We start from the raw sequence: 19,014 nt of genomic DNA on the forward strand, positions 1-19,014 counted from the left end.
CTGAAGTGTAGTCACTCCCCTTATCAATTTACGCACCTTGAAATCATCCAGTTAGTGTGATGTTAGTAACAACAGTGCATGTATGACACTATATGGCCACTACTCCATAAAACAGTTTCTACATACTGTTGTAGTCAATACAAATCATGCTCATTTATATAGTCTTTCTAATGATTCCTATAGTAGCTACTAGTCCATATTATAATAGGAATCATTGGAAAGACTTTCACAAACTTGTCTGTTGAAACACTTCTAAACCTTTACAAAACATTGGTATGCCCAGGATTAGAATATGGAAATGCAATTTGGGACTGTTTTTGCACTGTAGATCAAACTATAGCATGTTCACGTTGAGCCGAATCCTCAAAACATTTAATAACTCATGGATGCAATTACACACGATCTTGAAATTTAGCTCATTTGTAGTACTGCTTGACCCGCTAAAATCTTTTTGTTCAAATGTTTGACATAATATTTACGGCCAATCAAAATTTTCACAATACGTACATTTCCTATAGGGAAGCCATATAAGTACAGTGTCCATTACAGCCCTTTCCCGAACTTGTAATGGAGCCAAACCGTACGTGTCTGTTGTTGACACCTTTGCTGTTACCAATAATCATCTGGTTGGCTGAAATCAGTGAAATGTTAACTCTGTTGAGAAAAAAAATCCACTTTTAATTTTTAACTGTTTTTCAGGATTCAGCTCAACGTGAACATACTATAGAAAATTCCCAAAGAGCAGCCACAAGACTATAATATAGTGCAATCTATCAGACATCTATCATATGATGTACTCTGGATGCCATCTCTGAAATATAGACAACTATGTGGAGACATGATTACTGCTTATAGGCTCTTGTACAGCATTTTCAGTTTGGATCAACTCTCTAGTGAATACTACTGTAGGGGTCACCCATTCAAACTACATAAACAGCAGCAAATATTTAAAGGTATCAGGGCAAACTCTTTCAGTCAAAGAGTAATTAACAGTTGGAACCATCTGCCTGAAGTTGTGACAGCACCAAATTTAGGTGTTTTCAAAACAAAGTTTGACACTTTCTATGAGAATAAATTTGATCTGTAAGTTTTATTTACTTTTGTATCATAGAATGAAAACTTTACAGGCTTAGTATAATAATAATGACATACTGGTAAAAAGAAATTCCCTTTTGACAATCTACATCCTTAACATGGCATTTTGAGGCATCTTAAGGCACAATGTGAGCCACAACACAATAGATTGGAGTGTTGCACCTTCTTTTTGGAGTTAAAAATACAGTTCTACCAACTAATAATTATGTTTCATGTTGCAATTAAGATACACTTGAAAATTTCTTTAAATGTGGTTGAGTTAAGATACCAAAACATTTTATTCATATGCGATATAAAAGTGGTACACTCTCTACTATATAGATGTTAGATAGTTGTAATCCTACCTCCATTGTAATCTTCATTTTACTTGTTCTTCTTTTCTTTATCGTACTGATTTTCAGTCATGTCTTTGAATAAATATTCCACACAAAGCTTCTGCAATTGTGACATCACACGCAAGTGTAGTAGGTTAGCAAAAGCATCAAGCATTAATTATACTAAATTGGGTATTTTTATAATTATTTACACTTACATAAATAAGATTGAGATATTCTAAAGAATTAAGAAACACTGATGCACTCTAATAAGATAGACAGGCCTCAAGGACAATGAATTGATAGATTTTGATTTTATGATTATCAGTTTTACAGGTTTTTGCAATTGAATTCGGCGACTTTGCAATTGAATTCGTCCCGTTTGCAATTGAGTTCGTCGCTTTTGCAATTGAATTCGTCCCGTTTGCAATTGAATTCGTCGGTTTTGCAATTGAATTCGTCCCGTTTGCAATTGAATTCGTCGCTTTTGCAATTGAATTCGTCGCTTTTGCAGTTAAATTCGTCCGTAACAAGAATGGCAGCTGGAGGAAACACGAAAACATGATGTAGCAGCTGCTACAAGAACTTGTTCAAGTACAACAGTAGTAAACAACTCTTTATAAGGCAATAATTCTTCCTCTACAGCCTATCCAGCAACATTCCAAACTCTACTACGCCATTCGCGATGGGTGTGGTCACTCGCGAGCAAGTTAATTAACTTGTCAGACAGCTATCAACTGCGCGTACTACCAGCTTCAATTACTTTCTAGTGTCTCAAGTGTAACTCTCCAAGGCATAAATAGTTCATCTCTTAATGAACGGGTTGGTTTCTTGGAGCCGTTTTGTTTATGACGAATTGTAATGCAAACGCGACGAATTCTATTGCAAAACCGACTAATTCAACTGCAAAACCGACGAATTCAATTGCAAAACCGACGAATTCAATTGCAAACGGGACGAATTCAATTGCAATACCGACGAATTCAATTGCAAACGGGACGAATTCAATCGCAAAGGCGACGAATTCAATTGCAAAAACCTGTAACTACAGGAAGAAAATCTAGCAATAAAGAGAAGAAAATATTGTTAAATGAATAGCTGTCAGTGACTGCTTAATTAGAAACTACAGTGGAACCTGTCTATAATGGTCACTTTGGGACCAGATATATCTGGCCTTTATATACAGGTGGCTGTTATAGAGAAAACCTGTATAAGGTGGTCAGCAGCATTTTAGTGGCTATGGCCGTTATAAATGAGTGATTATTATTAAGAGGCTCGCGCCAACCGCAATGCAGTAATACTTTAGTACAGAAAGGACAAGGTGAGCTTGTTATGAATGTTGGTTATAGCTATTGAATACGTTTAAGCAATGAAGCCTGGTAGATTATATAGTATTCATTGAAAGGCAGGAAGTGTGATAATTGTGCATTAATTGAAACGGTGCCGTAGTGCCAGACAGTTGGCTTAACAAGCCACCATAAAAGGTAGCGACCGCTATATGAAGGAGAAAGTTATGTATACAGTGATTCATAGGTGAATTTTTGGTTGGCCGTTATACGCGTTAGACAGGTGACCGCTTAATGCAGACAACAATGCATATGTTCTATACCATATGCGTATTTTGTACCGTACGCGTACGGTACGATTTTCCGTACCATACGCGTACGGTATAGACATACGCGTATGGTACGTACCATATGCGTATTATGCCTTTTCTCAGTATCTTCTAGCCTTGCCATCTTCTAGCCTTGCCATCACCTAGCTACAATGGGCTGTCTTTACAAGCATTTCTAGCTGAGCAAACTTAGAACACAACACAATAATCTGCTTACTACTGAGCTGTAACTATAAATTTATTCATCAGCGCACACATGCATTTAATCCTTGCCATGCCCATGCAATACCCACTATAGTCCTATACTAATGTACCTAAATCTTATGTACATGATCTCACTTTGTCTGCAGAACTTTACATAAATGGTACTGTGCATGTATGTTACTTTATACAGTAGCTATCAGAAGCATGCAGATGGTCTTATAATATACTCAATTATAAGTGTGGATAACTGACAATTTACAACAGAATTGGGTAAATAAGCAAGGAGAGCAATTATAACATGCATGGTAGCTAGTAAGTTCTATACATAATTATACTGCTTGTGCAAAGCTAATAACTGGAAAAATGAACTTCGTAAGTGTCATCAGTTGTGCAACATGGCTCCTCACTGTATTTGCATTTTTATATACTATGTACACTCTTCTTCTTTTGAGGATCCAATTTCTTGTTTACGTACTTTTCTTGTTTATACATACTGTAAATAGTATATTCATCACACTGGACCTACAGCACAGGATGTAGTTAACTTTAAAGAGTACATTCAGATAAGAGTAGCTAAACACATGTAGCTAAACACATTGTCTTCCCATCCACAAGCATGACAGTAAGTAGCGAGTAGCTATACAACGCACTTAACAATAATAAAACAATGCTACTTAATGTACATTCATTACTGAACTATACATTAGAACTCATAAACTCACCATAAAATCTCTGTCATGTTATGTTTTCCTACTTCATCTCAGCAGGCAATGCACATGCCTCATTCAATAGCAAAGATTCAGCGAACTACAGTTTTAAAAAAAATTATTGCACAATTAATTACTATGCACATCAGTCTTAGAGTATAGCATGTCTAATATTTCTATAAGCTACAGCCATGCAGATTTACATTAATTTGCAAACTAAAAACATTACTTTCTCTACAGTTATATCTCTTTGCTACCTCCCTCAATGTTATTGTATCAGCATTCTCCAGGTCTTCCTCTGTTTGAGCAATCATTATACATTGTACTTCTCGAGCTCATCTGATTAAAATTGTCTGCTCAACTGTGACACACCTTTAGTGCCACCAGGCATAAATATCCATTTTTAAGTGGAAGCTATAGTGTACTAACAAATTAAAGGTAAACAATAGATTATATGTAGCAACAATAGAATAAAATATTTAATGAAATAATATATATATGCCTGAAAAAATTGGCTCCATTTGCCAATGGATGCAAATTATTTAATATGGTTGCTATGTTGTAACCAATCAGAATGTAGTATATGGATAATTATATCAAAATCTTGTGTTTATATTTAGCTACAATGCTACCTCTACTGGCTTAGTGTTTATATCACTATGCATTCCAGTTATATTCATCGAAAAATTGTGAATATTAATATGCTGACACAATTCTACAGCCTAAAAGAAATCAATGTCTTTTGTCCTATAAATAATGCTTTAGAAGATCAAACTTCAAATTTCAGTTTCTGAGTAAGACAAGGAGCATACTGCTCTTGTTTTATGTTGAAGGGATAATTGGGCACCTTTAAACCCAAACACATTTTTACAAAGTTCATATATACAAGTATAGAGAAACCCTTAGTATAGAGTTTTGGGTAATATCGCTCTATATAGCTTTTAATTATTGTACTAATCTTTGACTATTTTCAGGAGTATTTGTAAACACATAAATATTATGTGTGAGTATAGTTCTAATTGTATAGGGAAGTGTAGGCAGACCATTTATAAGCAAAACAGACTACTGACAGAGTCTGTATATAATATTATTAATCAATAACTGAAAGTACACAATAACAACTAACTCTTACAACTACAGTACACAATATTAATGTTACAGGTATGCATAAATTACATTATATTACATCATGTCACATCATTACATTACATCATTAACTCTATTATAGATATGAAGGAGGAGTAGCATTTGTAATAATGGCCTAGTTTTTGAATTTTCATTGTATCAAAAATGGATCATGAATCCAATAAGAAGCAATACATGTGTAGCAATTGCAGCCACAATGTACTGTGTGGAAGAAGAAACAAAAATTAAAATTTACCATACGTTGTCAGTGTGTGCAGTTGCTATGCAACAGCTAGATAATTTGTGACCGGATTTGCAAAAAGGTACCTTTTTCACAGACAAAATTTGACGCATGTATATTTTGAACTTCAGGGTTTTGTAAGTTTTTGAACATATACCTTATAATTGCCTGCATGCAATTATCCATGAGTGTACAGTAGCTACTAGTATCTATCTGCATTTTGATACTAAGAGCAAGTTTATCAGTGTAAGGAGTCAAGTGTTACGCCATTTTGTTTGCTGGTATGTAAAATGTGTGGAAAAGATACCTTTTCACAAATCTGGTCATTTTAACTCAACTATTCTAAAGAACGTATACAGTATACCAGCTTGTGTACTTTCAAATCAATTACACTGTGGATAAATGAAGTCATTTATTATAAAAATGCAAGATGGAAATCCATGACAAATAAGGCAGTAGACAGCAGGACGAGGCAATAAATCAATATGTACAAAAGTCAGAAGAAATCAAGAAAATAATCCACAGGTGCTTACATAAACCATCATAATTATATGAGTTATGGCTCTATTGCATGTATTTTGTGGAACTGTCAGATGCTTTGATGAAATGAAATGTTAAACAGACAACGAGATACATTGTTATAGCTAGATATACACCAATGACTACGTATAAATCAAGACATTATATTTAATCCCCTTCCTTTGATTTATATTTTTCAGACTTATATGCAGCTAGGTGTTATCATGTTTTTCGTAAAGCTTCCAACCCAGATGATTGACCTTTATTAGTTTTGACAATGTAGAATTTCATCAGATCCTACCAGATCAGCAGGACTTAACACAATTCAAGACTGGATCTGCCAACAGTGTGATGAATTCACGATTGTTTTTATCATAATTATATTGTTCTAAATCAAGATGTCAGTTTCATCACTTATATATATAGTCATGCGAGATATCATGTTATTCTTTTATTTTAAGGAATGCTTTATTTTAAACCCAAACACATAGTCATGCGAGATATCATGTTATTCTTTTATTTTAAGGAATGCTTTATTTTAAATAGGTTTGCATCATGCAGTAAAGTAAATTATATCTTAATCACAGTAAAGCTAAATTGATCTTAGCTTTAGAGAATAGAATAGCTATAATCAGATCAACTTACCCTGCCATTCACTAGAATTGACACATATAAATTCAGCTTCTTTCCTTCCACTGCTATATGGAACAACTTGCGAGACTTTTGAAGCTTCATCTATCACCGTGTTTAACAACCTTCTTATAAATGAACTGTAAAATTGTTATTAGTTAGCTGTAGCTATATATTTTGATTTGTATATTGCATTTGTACTCGCTGTGCGAGGTCTTGCAATTATATAATAATACACTGTTAAAAATAAAGAGTAACCACCACTCTGAGAGTTCCCAGTGTAGGGAGGATTTAACACCCCATGCATGGAGAGTAACCAACACTCTGAAGAGAATAACCATTACAGTAACTCTGAAGAGTAAGCGACACCACCTTCAGAGCATGTGTTACTCCCCAGTTACTCCTTTAGAGTAATGGTTACTCTCCAGGGGTGTTAAATCCTCCCTACACTGGGAACTCCTTGAGAGTTGTGGTTGCTCTTCATTTTAACAGTGTATTAATAATATATATGATTGCCCTATTAGAGTATCTCGATCTTCACTGAACAGAAAGACTAGCTCCTCTCCCCTCCCTCTTCCCAGAACAGAAATGAAAGCAGAGTGCCATCAGGCGTAGTCAATAGGTACGGCAGTGCAAAAATCTTCTGCTTGATATTATACGCATACCAGGTTAGCTATACTCAGATGGTACGATTTCCCGTACCATACGCGTATGGTTGTACCGTACGCGTATACGCATATGGTATGTACCATACGCGTATGGTACAAAATACGCATATGGTATAGAACACATACATTTGCATGGGAAAATATTTGGGACCTCCTGCCCATGGCCGTTATGCAGAGGTGACCGCTTAATCCAGGTGACCGTAGCACAGGTTCCACTGTATTACCATTGCTGACTGCTCTATTAGAGTAATTCAATCTTATAGGCCCATAACATTTCTTGATACACTAGTAAAGTACAATAAGTAATGACTGACAAAACTCAGCGGTAAACACAATAATTTGGTCATTCCATTCTGTTCTGGATTCTGGCTAGGTTATTAAAACTTATTTAAATTTCTAAGTGAAAAACTTCCTGCACTACTTTGCCCCCTCCGTTCTCCATCCCTTAAATGTTATACATAAAACACGACAGTTATGCATTTAATTTTTTAAACAACAGATAAGCCATTTTATTTAAGACATTAAGGATGTAGGGTAATACTGTGATCTAGAGTTTCTCCACCTGTCACTCAGGTAAGTTTTATACATTATGAATTCTCACAACTACTGTAATGTGGTGAGTGCACAATAATGTATACATAAATGCAAATTTACCGATTTACAGCACTAATCTAGAGGGATCCACAGAATATGCCAGAATTTTGGGAGTAATAGGTGGCAAAAAGAATTCGGAATAATAAAATGGTTTTCAGAAAAAAATCATAAATTCTATTTGCAAAATAATACAAGATTCTCTTGGAAACGTCTCTCAAGCACCGCTAGCATAAGCACTGCTATAAAACTGAAATTAGCAAAATATAGTGACTAATAAAAATAACCCTAACTATGCATGAGAAAGTACTGGATGAAATCCTGGATCCCAGGCTGTGTGGTTCCTCAATCACTTGCCTAGACTGTAGGCTGTCTGTGGATCAAGTCAACACCTAGTTAGGGATTTTTTTTCTCTCCATTCAACAGAGTTTTACTAACATCTTTCTGACTCCTGACACTCTGCTACACAGGCTTTCAGTTGTGTCACCAGTGGGATGGTGACTAATAAAGATACTCTAATAGAGCATTCAAGAGTGAGTATCCAACTGCTACATACTGCATCAAAAATGAGCACATCAAGTAGAGAAGCCATCCTGTAACACTGTAAAAGTAAGTGTTAAATAAAGTAATAAACACCTGCTAGCTCACAGTGCCCAGATGTGATTAAGTCTGGTCACTTCAAACAGTCTGAGCTAGCGGTTGTTTATTATTTCATTTAATACTCACTTTGACAGCACTACAGGATGGTTTCACTACTTGACCTGCTCATTTTTGATGCAGTATATGGCAGTTGGATACTCTCTCTTCTAATATTAATTCACTCTTACCTACCCTAATAAAGCAGTTACCTACTCTAATAAAGCAGTCACCCAACTGTAAAGTGACTGCTCTATTAGAGTATCTTGATCTCCTAAACTACAATTTATGCTTGCTAGTAATTGCCTCTACAATTGCATAAGAAACAGTGTATATATTTCAAGGAAAAGTTAAGGAATAATTTCAAGAATAGAAAAAGAATTGCTAGAAAGAGACTTAAAAGCATATTCCACAGGTCTCTACAGTTGTCTAGATATCATGGTGTGAACCATCTCTGGATTATGCCATAGGGTTATAGACATATCTGTAGGAAACTTTTGCAGATCAACAGGAAACAAGCTAGTCTTTGAGCAATTGCAAATTTAATTTTCAGACAACTAATTAATTAAGTACGTATATATGGTCGGAGAAGGATTCCATAGGTCCTAGAGTGTGACCATACAGCTATCATAATTATGATACCTGCTATATGTGTAAATTATACATTAGCTTTGAGTAATCTGCAAATGGCCTGCTGCCAGGATAGTTCCTTCATTCAACCCCCAAAGAAGTAGCAATCAACATAGGCATATGATCATATCAGCTCCTGTCTATAACACTATTTACAGATCTTGTTTAAAGCACAGTCACTTGTTAGAGAGACAATAACCACTAGCGCTGCTGCAAAACCCAAAACCATTCAAGATTTGCTTTGTTGGAGTGAGATGCACAATGTACATGGATATTTAAATGGTATTTCTCTTACTACGAAGTGGTTATTAATATGGATTGGTCATAAACAGAGGTTGACTGAGTTGGTGAATTTTGCAATACATTATAAAATTTTTAAAATTTGAAGTTTTGTTTAATGGCTTTACTAGCAAATACCTATACTATACAGGGAATATAACATCCACTACACATACAAATTGTTTGTGTTTACAGTACGTCATGTCACTGTAATGTTCAGGTGTTTTTGTGAGTCAAATAAGCAGGATTAGTGTCCATTCTGACATCATTGCAGTGTTGGATAGTCTCATACTGTGGTACAGTGGATGGCTTTATGTTGTCCTGAATCACTGGAGCATATGCTGGTGATGACTGCATCTTGATTGTGTCTGTAGTGAGCTGATGAGTCTTTGGAATTACAGTTTCTTCTAAAACAAAATTGTACTGCTATACTGTAGACTCCGGTTATTAGACGCACATGGTTATTAAGTGCATATTGCCTGTTAAGCGCATAGTAGACTTGTGCTATATAGACACCTGTTTGTTAAGCTCATATGGTTGAAATCGTCTCTGCCACCTTGTACTACATAGAATTGTTATCAGAATGAATCAGACATGCCACAGCACACTCGATGCCTCGCCAGGCCCATGTCTAGCAGATACTGCCGTCTGTGATAACGGTAGCTGTAGCTGCTACCTGACTTCTAAGGATGTCCATTTCCACGACTGAAGCAAACTATTAACTGGTGTTCAAATTGCTTGAAAACTGTAGTGGGCACAACTAATTCCCTCCTAGCAGATATTTCTTACCATAATTTATAAGCGCATGCGCTTAACAAGCATAGTAAATTTCACAAATTATTCCTCCGAAAATTATAAGTGCATGCACCTAATAACCAGAGTCTACGGTAATGCAAAGTTACACACAGATACTGGAAGACAGCTATACCTCTTTTGTGCTTATATAAACACCACATCATCACAGCAGTGATACCAATTATGATTACCGCTAGGACAACTATGGTCACTGTGAAGCCTATCACCATACCAAAACACTGATCATCATCATCGTTGTCATTGTGTGGGATCACGTCATTTGCTATCACTGAAAGTGAGTAATATATAGTAGACTAATACCCATATGTGCATAAATTACATGCATATACAAAGGTACATATTAATAATATACTATCCATGCAAAATTATAAAAAGGTTGCAGCCTCAATTAAAGTCTGGGTAAAAACCTAAAGGTGGCAGCCAAGAAATGGCTTCAATAGAAGTTCCTGCAAAAATAATGTATGGAATGATATTCTTTTCTAGATTACAAGTACAAGTACAATTTTAAGTTGGATTAGGGATCATAGGGAAAAAAGTAGCGAAAGGTGACTGCAGCCATACCTCATCAAAAGAAAGAATGGCACTAGAATTGCCTAAATGTATGCCCCTACTACTATCAATTATTACTGAAAAGTACTAAGTTCCCATTATGCTTCATTTTAGCTATGTTCAGCGTGTCATTTTAGCCCCGTTATATAGTGTTACAAAATGAGAAACCAGTAGGGTGATTATGGAAAATATGATGATTCCTAGCCATCTCCATTTTAGAGCAATAAGGAATCAGGCATGCACCTACAACAGGCCTTTTACAGGTGCAAACTTATAAGATTGTTAGTGTTGACATGAATTGTGACATGGTGTGTGGATGGCTGCATGATGTTTGGCAGAGAAATAGGTAATATACTGAGAACAAGACTAAGGCACGATGATTAATGCTGCAGTTCTGGGGTGTGACTATTAAAGGACCATTGGGTAATGTACACTATTTGCCCTATTTCTCTTGATACCTCCACTGTCACTGGCGTTTGCATCTCTGTTCAAATTTCATAGCATTTTGAGTGCCTGCATGTGTAGATCATGTGAATTGAACTTTGGCTGCCATTCTTCCATCCGTCCGTCCATCCGTCTGTCGGTCAGTCAGTCAGACAGACAGACAGTAGAAAATTCCATGGAATTATCAATTCTAAAATTTTTATCGCAATCAATATAGGCTGTCTGAAAGCACTTTCAGGGTTATGCCTAACTGATACTACCAAGCAAGGTGCTGTGTAGGCTGGTTTCTGTTTCTGTGAGAACGTAAAAACCTAACATACATTACTACCATACTTTATGATATTAAAGTGCTTCTTTGACATACATATTACAGTTCTTGCACTTCACAGAGTCATACACCATAACCTCCTACTTTTTATTTTCATGCATAGAAAAATTAGACATGACAGCTAGAGGAGTTGAATGTGTGGTATGGTGATCATTTTCCAACCAAATCCCTGTGCTACCTGCTATGTCACATTGTACTGATGAAGCCACAAAAATTTAGTATGTGATAGTAATTAGAAGCAATCATCACATAGGAGTTTTTTGAAATAAGGCTGATACACTGTATGGCAAACTGACAGACCTTCAGTGCTGGTCACTGGAAAGTGCTAATAATAAATAATAATAATAAAAACCACAAAAGTTTGTGGTGAATTTTAGTTTGGAAAATTTTATTCACAGTTACAGTAGTCATAATGTTTACAAATTTCCCATGTAGCCAGTATTAAATAATATACAAGTCCTACATTTAGCTATAGCTAATTGTAGGTGACATGCTAATCTGGCAAAGTTGCAGTCTTGTAAACTTTCAGTAACTACAATATATGTGACCGAATTTGGCAAAACAAGGCTTCTACACACACCCACTTTCATGACTTTGAAGCACCATACCTGAATGTAGAAGTATGCCATTAATTTCAAATTTTGACTTGGTATTTTACAATGCTATAGAATAATTGTGTGAAAAGTTTAGGTCAATAGCTTACTGAGTATTCGAGTTGCAGTCAGTTAAAGCCAGAAAATTGGATGTGTGTGGAAGTCTTGTTTTGTCAAATTCAGTCACATATATAAAAAATTTACACTAAACCATTGATGGATTTGTTATCACTGTTATTAAGTTGAAACCATGCAACTACAGCAAGGGTGGCTCCAGTAATTTTGGTGACAGGTTTCCAATTTTTTGTTGCATGAGCATTTATAAATGTAGGATGGTCTGGGGGACATGTACCCCCAGTAGTAGAGCGGCTTAGCTAGCAAATGTGAGCAAATTGTGCACTTTGTACAGAAAGTATGAAAGTTTGTACATAGTACCTACCTACCATAAAGTGTATTTTGAGATGTGGAGCCATCGCAGATTTGACCTTTGGTGTCCTCTACAGTTCATTTTTATGCTCAAATATAGTGACTTTTGTCTATATACTGTATCACCCATACAACACTCTATTTGTTCCAACTAGGTGCCACATTGACGATCTTTATCCAAGAAACAAGTTGATACTTGTTGCAAGCTCATAGCATATTCCATTTCAAAGTTATGGCAATTTTTACCAGCAGCAAATTCATATAAATCCAACCTCCCACGCAATTACACTCTTCATCTACATTCTTGCTTGCCACTCAATTTTTGTATATTTTTTAGCTCACCATGACCACTGCAAGTTGCATACACAACCAAAAAGTGGAGAGAAGTATCCAGGGGTGGGGCATGTACCCTCCTCTCTTGTGGTAGTTAAATAAAAGTATACGTATGTTGCTCTTTTGACCACAATGGGGGTTCTGTAATAGTTCATTGGGGGGTGCTTTTATACCCCCCTTTGACAGTGCTTTTATACTCCCCTTTGACAAATGAACTTCTTAATCTATAAATAAAAATCTCAGTGAATACGTCAACAACAACTGTATATGAAATACGTGACGTGTGTATTTTCCTAGTGCAACAATCCAGAACTGTACCTGAGAATCCAAGCATGAAATTACTTCTCGTCATTCTCAGATACTGTATGTCTTTCTTTAGAGATTGTACTTGAGAATGCACTTGTGGGAATCTAAAATATCCTGGGTGCATGGCATGCCACTTTAGATGCCATGTGTGTAAACTAGCTATGGACACAAAGATCTTTATAAAGACACACGGTAGTGTGTCGTGCGGCCCAAGAAGCTGGCGCGTAACACCCGTGAGTATATGACAGGAAGAAAGAAAACGCACTTTTTGCACCTCCGTAGCTCTGTGCTGCCTTGATGAAACAAGACGATTTTTGCTGTGGACACTCCCTCCACCTTCAGCACTCCACATTCCAAATTAGAGCGAAATCGCTTCAAGCGTTCCCGAGATATGCGACTTCACTAATTGGCTTAGTTTCTTCGTTTTTTTTTCCTTCTTATTCTTCTTCTTATTTTTCTTCCTCTTTTCGCACACTTACAAAAACTGCTATAAAACGCGAACACCATATCCGATTGCCTTGAAATTTGGCACACAGAAGGGGGGTATAAAGGCGCATCTCGGTACCAACTTTGGCTAGGATACGATAAACAGGAAAAGAGTTATGATCGATTATTCACGAAAAAGAACACCAATATGTTGTCACGCCTACAGGGTAAACCGCGTATGGGAAGAAGCTGAAAATTGGTGGGTGAATAGGTTAACTATTGAACCTCAAACCTGTTGTGGTTTGAAAGAAATCGAGCTAAAATCCAGGAAGATACAACGAACAAACCAACAGTGTGTAACAATTACGCAATCGAAATTACACAGCTAATAAAAAACGACTACTTGCCACGCCTACCAGATAAACCGCTAGGAGGAATGCTTTGAAAATCGCTGTATAGAAGGAGTAATCATCTTAGAAAGGCTCTTCAATGGTGTAGAAGAATCAGACTTAAAGCCACGGAGTTATAACACGAAATCCAACTTTGCGCAGCAAGTGCGAGATCGAGATACTCTAATAGAGCAGTCATCCTAATAGAGCAGTCACCCTGAAGAGAATTCAAGAGATCAGCTAGAAACAAGTAACCTGTATAGAGATCAGCTAGAAACAAGTCACCCTGTAGAGAGATCAGCTACAAACAATTCACCCTGTAGAGAGATCAGCTAGAAAAATTTACCTTATAGGGAGTTCATGCAACTATGGAAAGGGATAGTTCAACTAGAAGAAATCACCTTGTAGAGTTCAGCTACAAAGAAACTACCATGTAGAGAGTTCAACTACAAACAAATCGCCCTGTAGAGAGATCAATAAAAGAAGTTACCTTGTACAGAGTTCAACTACAAAGAAACCATCATGTAGAGAGTTTAGCTGCAAACAAATCACCTGTAGAGAGTTCAGCTACAAACAAATCTCCCTGTAGAGAGATCAGCTAGAAGAAGTCACCTTGCAGAGAGTTCAGTTGCAAAGAAACCATCATGTAGAAAGTTCAGCTACAAACTAGTGACCTTGTAGAGACATCAGCTAAAAGACGTTACCTTATAAAGAGTTCATCTACAGAGAAACTATCATGTAGAGAGTTCAGCTGCAAACAAATCACATGTAGAGAGTTCAGCTACAAGCAAATCTCCCTGTAGAGAGATCAGCTAGAAGAAGTTTCCTTGTAGAGAGTTCAGCTACAAACAAATCACCCTGTAGAAAGATCAGCTAGAAGGAGTCACCTTGTAGAGAGTTCAGTTACAAAGAAACCATCATGTAGAGAATTCAGCTACAAACTAGTGACCTTGTAGAGACATCAGCTAAAAGAAATTACCTTGTAGAGAGTTCAGCTACAAAGAAACCACCATGTAGAGAGTTCAGCTACAAACAAATCACCTGTAGAGAGTTCAGCTACAAACAAATCTCCCTGTAGAGAGATCAGCTAGAAGAAGTTTCCATGTAGAGAGTTCAGCTACAAACAAATCACCCTGTAGAAAGATCAGCTAGAAGAAGTTACCTTGTGGAGAGTTCAGCTACAAAGAAACCATATTGTAGAGAGTTCAGCTGCAAACAAATCACCTGTAGAGAGTTCAGCTACAAACAATTCACCCTGTTCAGACATCAGTTAGAAGAAGTTTTCTTGTAGAGAGTTCAGTTACAAACAAATCACCCTGTTGAAAGATCAGCTAGAAGGAGTAACCTTGTAGAGATTTCAGTTACAAAGAAACCATCATGTAGAGAGTTCAGCTGCAAACAAATCACCTGTAGAGAGTTCAGCTACAAACAAATCTCCCTGTAGAGAGATCAGCTAGAAGAAGTTACCTTGTGGAGAGTTCATCTTCAAAGAAACCATCATGTACAGAGTTCAGCTGCAAACAAATCACCTATAGAGAGTTCAGCTACAAACAAATCTCCCTGTAGAGAGATCAGCTAGAAGAAGTTTCCTTGTAGAGAGTTCAGCTACAAACAAATCACCCTGTAGAAAGATCAGCTAGAAGAAGTTACCTTGTGGAGAGTTCAGTTACAAAGAAACCATCATGTAGAGAGTTCAGCTGCAAACAAATCACCTGTAGAGAGTTCAGCTACAAGCAAATCTCCCTGTAGAGAGATCAGCTAGAAGAAGTTACCTTGTAGAGAGTTCAGCTACAAAGAAACCATCATGTAGAGAGTTCAGCTGCAAACAAATCACCTGTAGATAGTTCAGCTACAAACAAATCACCCTGTAGAAGGATCAGCTAGAAGGAGTCACCTTGTAGAGAGTTCAGTTACAAAGAAATCATCATGTAGAGAGTTCAGCTACAAACTAGTGACCTTGTAGAGACATCAGCTAAAAGAAATTACCTTGTAGAGAGTTCAGCTACAAAGAAACTATCATGTAGAGAGTTCAGCTGCGAACAGCTACAAACAAATCACCCTGTAGAGAGATCAGCTAGAAGAAGTTTCCTTGTAGAGAATTCAGCTACAAACAAATCACCCTCTAGAAAGATCAGCTAGAAGAAGTCACCTTGTAGAGAGTTCAGTTACAAAGAAACCATCATGCAGAGAGTTCAGCTGCAAACAAATCTCCCTGTAGAAAGATCAGCTAGAAGAAGTTACCTTGTAGAGAGTTCAGCTACAAAGAACGATTATGTAGAGAGTTCAGCTGCAAACAAATCACTTGTAGAGAGTTCAGCTACTAACAAATGTCCCTGTAGAAAGATCAGCTAGAAGAAGTTACCTTGTAGAGAGTTCAGCTACAAAGAACCATCATGTAGAGAGTTCAGCTGCAAACAAATCACTCGTAGAGAGTTCAGCTACTAACAAATGTCTCTCTAGAAAGATCAGCTAGAAGAAGTTATCTTGTAGAGAGTTCAGCTACAAAGAACCATCATGTAGAGAGTTCAGCTGCAAACAAATCACCTGTAGAGAGTTAAGCTACAAACAAATCACCCTGTAGAGAGATCAACTAGAAGAAGTTACCTTGTGGAGAGTTCAGCTACAAAGAAACCATCATGTAGAGAGTTCAGCTGCAAAGAAATCACCTGTAGAGAGTTCAGCTACAAACAAATCACCCTGTAGAGAGATCAGCTAGAAGAAATTACCTTGTAGAGAGTTCAGTTACAAAGAAACCGCCATGTAGAGAGTTCAGCTTCAAAGAAATCACCCTGTAGAAAATTCAGCCACAAACAAATTGACCTGTAGAAAGATCAGTTAGAAGAAGTTACCTTGTAGAGAGTTCAGCTACAAAGAAACCATTCTGTAAACAGCTCAGCTGCAAACAAATCACCCGCACAGAATTCAGCTACAAACAAATCATCCTGTAGAGAGATCAGCTAGAAGAAGTTACCTTGTAGATAGTTCAGCTACAAACAAATCACCCTGTAGAGAGATCAGCTAGAAGAAGTTACCTTGTAGATTGTTCAACTACTAACAATTCACCCTGTAGAGAGGGCAGCAAGACGAAGTCACCTTGTAGAGTGTTCAGTTACAAAGAAACCACCATGGAGAGTTCTGTAATAAATATATGTATTATATATATAATTTGTACATTCACTGATAAAATCAGAAATATTTAAAGTACATCTGCTTCATCTTTTCTTCTTCCTGTGGTAAAGAAAAAAAATACAGGTTAAAAAAGTCCCAAAGCCGGCCTATTGTGGTATACAAATACAAAAAGAAATAAAATCTAATCCAAAACAGCCAAGCTGTAAAAAAACAGTGTGGCCCTCAAAAAGGCTATGGTGAAAAAAGATGTGAAATCCATGGTGGCGGCCAAGAAATGGCTGTGATGGTAGGTTAATGGTAAAAATTTTAATAACGGCAATTTAGGTGAATTTTTTGCCAAGACCAAGCAGCACAAAATTCACCTGAATTGTCGTTATTAAAATTTTTACCATTAACCTACCATCACAGCCATTTCTTGGCTGCCACCTTGGATTTCACATCTTTTTTCACCATAGCCTTTTTGAGGGCCACACTGTTTTTTTATAGCTTGGCTGTTTTGGATTAGATACTATTGTCTCCCATTACTCTCATTGTGACTCCCCTTTAGTCATTTCCTAGATGAAGGTCTGACTGATAGTACTGTTTCTAAAACCTGTATGCAAATTTTTTATTGCTGTAAAGCTTTGGAAAATACTCTTTTTTTGAAGTTGTTAACTTTTTAGCTATACTCGCAAACATGGAACACATTTTGCTATATAGAACCAAATTGTGAAACACAAATTGTCTAGTTGGTTATGCCCTCAGACTCCACCACATCTTGGGTGTATGTCTCTCTAAAGGCAAACATATATTTAAGGGGATACAAGATGTAGGTATAGTTCAGGACCATAATCTCCCTGTTATAGACAGTTCACAAAATTAGCTATCAATACGGTATGTTTGATATTTAAAAGGCTTTTAAGGTTTCAGCAAATGTGACTGATAGTAGCATGTATAATCTTAGAGTTTTTAGAGTTTTATGCATTAAAATATTATACAGAAACGTAATTATAGCCATAAACAACCTCAAATTTGAGTTTAATCTGATGACAAAACTATACATACATTATGACGTTTGTTGCTTTATCTCATAGGAATATTGTACATAACCGCATGCCTCACTCCTGGATATCTCTCCTGTTTTGGTTGTATATGTAACCTACAGTGCTCATGGTTAGATTAAAAAATAAATAATTGAATAGCAAACAAAAAATGTAGATTAATGGTGTAATTGCATGGGCGGTTGATGTTTTAATGAATTTGCTGCTGGTAAAAATTACAACTTTGAAATGGAATATGCTATGAACTTGCAACAAGTATCAACTTGTGTCTTGGATAAAGATCTTCAAATTAGCACCTAGTTTGAACAAATTGAGTGTTGTATGAGTGATATATAGACAAAGGTCACTATTTAGAGCATAAAACAAACTGTAGAGGACACCAAAGGTCAAATCTGCAATGGCTCCATATATCAAAATACACTTCATAGTAGGTAGGTACTATGTGCAAAGTTTTATACTTCCTGCACAAAGTGCACAAATAGCAGCTCTACTGCAGGAAATTTTTGAAAATAATATATTCTGAGATTGAATCTGGTAGCAATTTTTCATCAAAGAAAATCAACCTTTTAAGCTGACATTTTAAACACGTGTTAGCTAGGAAGGCTGCCTATGCTTGCTTTTGCTGGCATAGCATCCTAAAGAATTAAGAGGTGGAGCTACGTATGTCGGAAGTTTGAAGCATACAACAGACATGCATGGATGCCATTCTGAGGTCTGTGGGCATGCCCCAATTTCTTAAACACTCTGAGATACACTTTAGACTATTTTTACTGTGTTGTTACAGGTAAACTAAGCAACTTCTAAATAATACAAAATAAGACTGTTCTATTAGGATTGTTGACAACACTATAGAACATGAACCTTTGATACCTTATAAAGCCAATGTATGACTGAATTTGACAAAACCAGGCTTCCACGCACATCCAATTCTTTGACTTTGACCAACTATAACATGACCTACCAGCATGTTATTGACTTGAA

The 19,014-nt window shown here is 36.6% G+C and overlaps 1 protein-coding gene and 1 long non-coding RNA gene across 2 annotated transcripts in view; both read right to left on the reverse strand.

The window, feature by feature from the left end:
• The window catches only part of LOC136237829 (receptor-type tyrosine-protein phosphatase H-like), a 161,474-nt gene that overhangs the window by 65,871 nt on the left and 76,589 nt on the right, over positions 1-19,014 (reverse strand). The window lies entirely within an intron of this gene.
• On the reverse strand, positions 3,570-4,519 carry LOC136251247 (uncharacterized). The gene is made up of 3 exons (XR_010698983.1): positions 4,165-4,519; positions 3,951-4,035; positions 3,570-3,750 (listed from the first exon to the last, which is right to left on the reverse strand). It is a non-coding gene; the product is annotated as an uncharacterized lncRNA (long non-coding RNA).

Source organism: Dysidea avara, chromosome 1 (genome assembly GCF_963678975.1).
Source record: "Dysidea avara chromosome 1, odDysAvar1.4, whole genome shotgun sequence".
Taxonomy (NCBI): Eukaryota; Metazoa; Porifera; class Demospongiae; order Dictyoceratida; family Dysideidae; genus Dysidea; species Dysidea avara.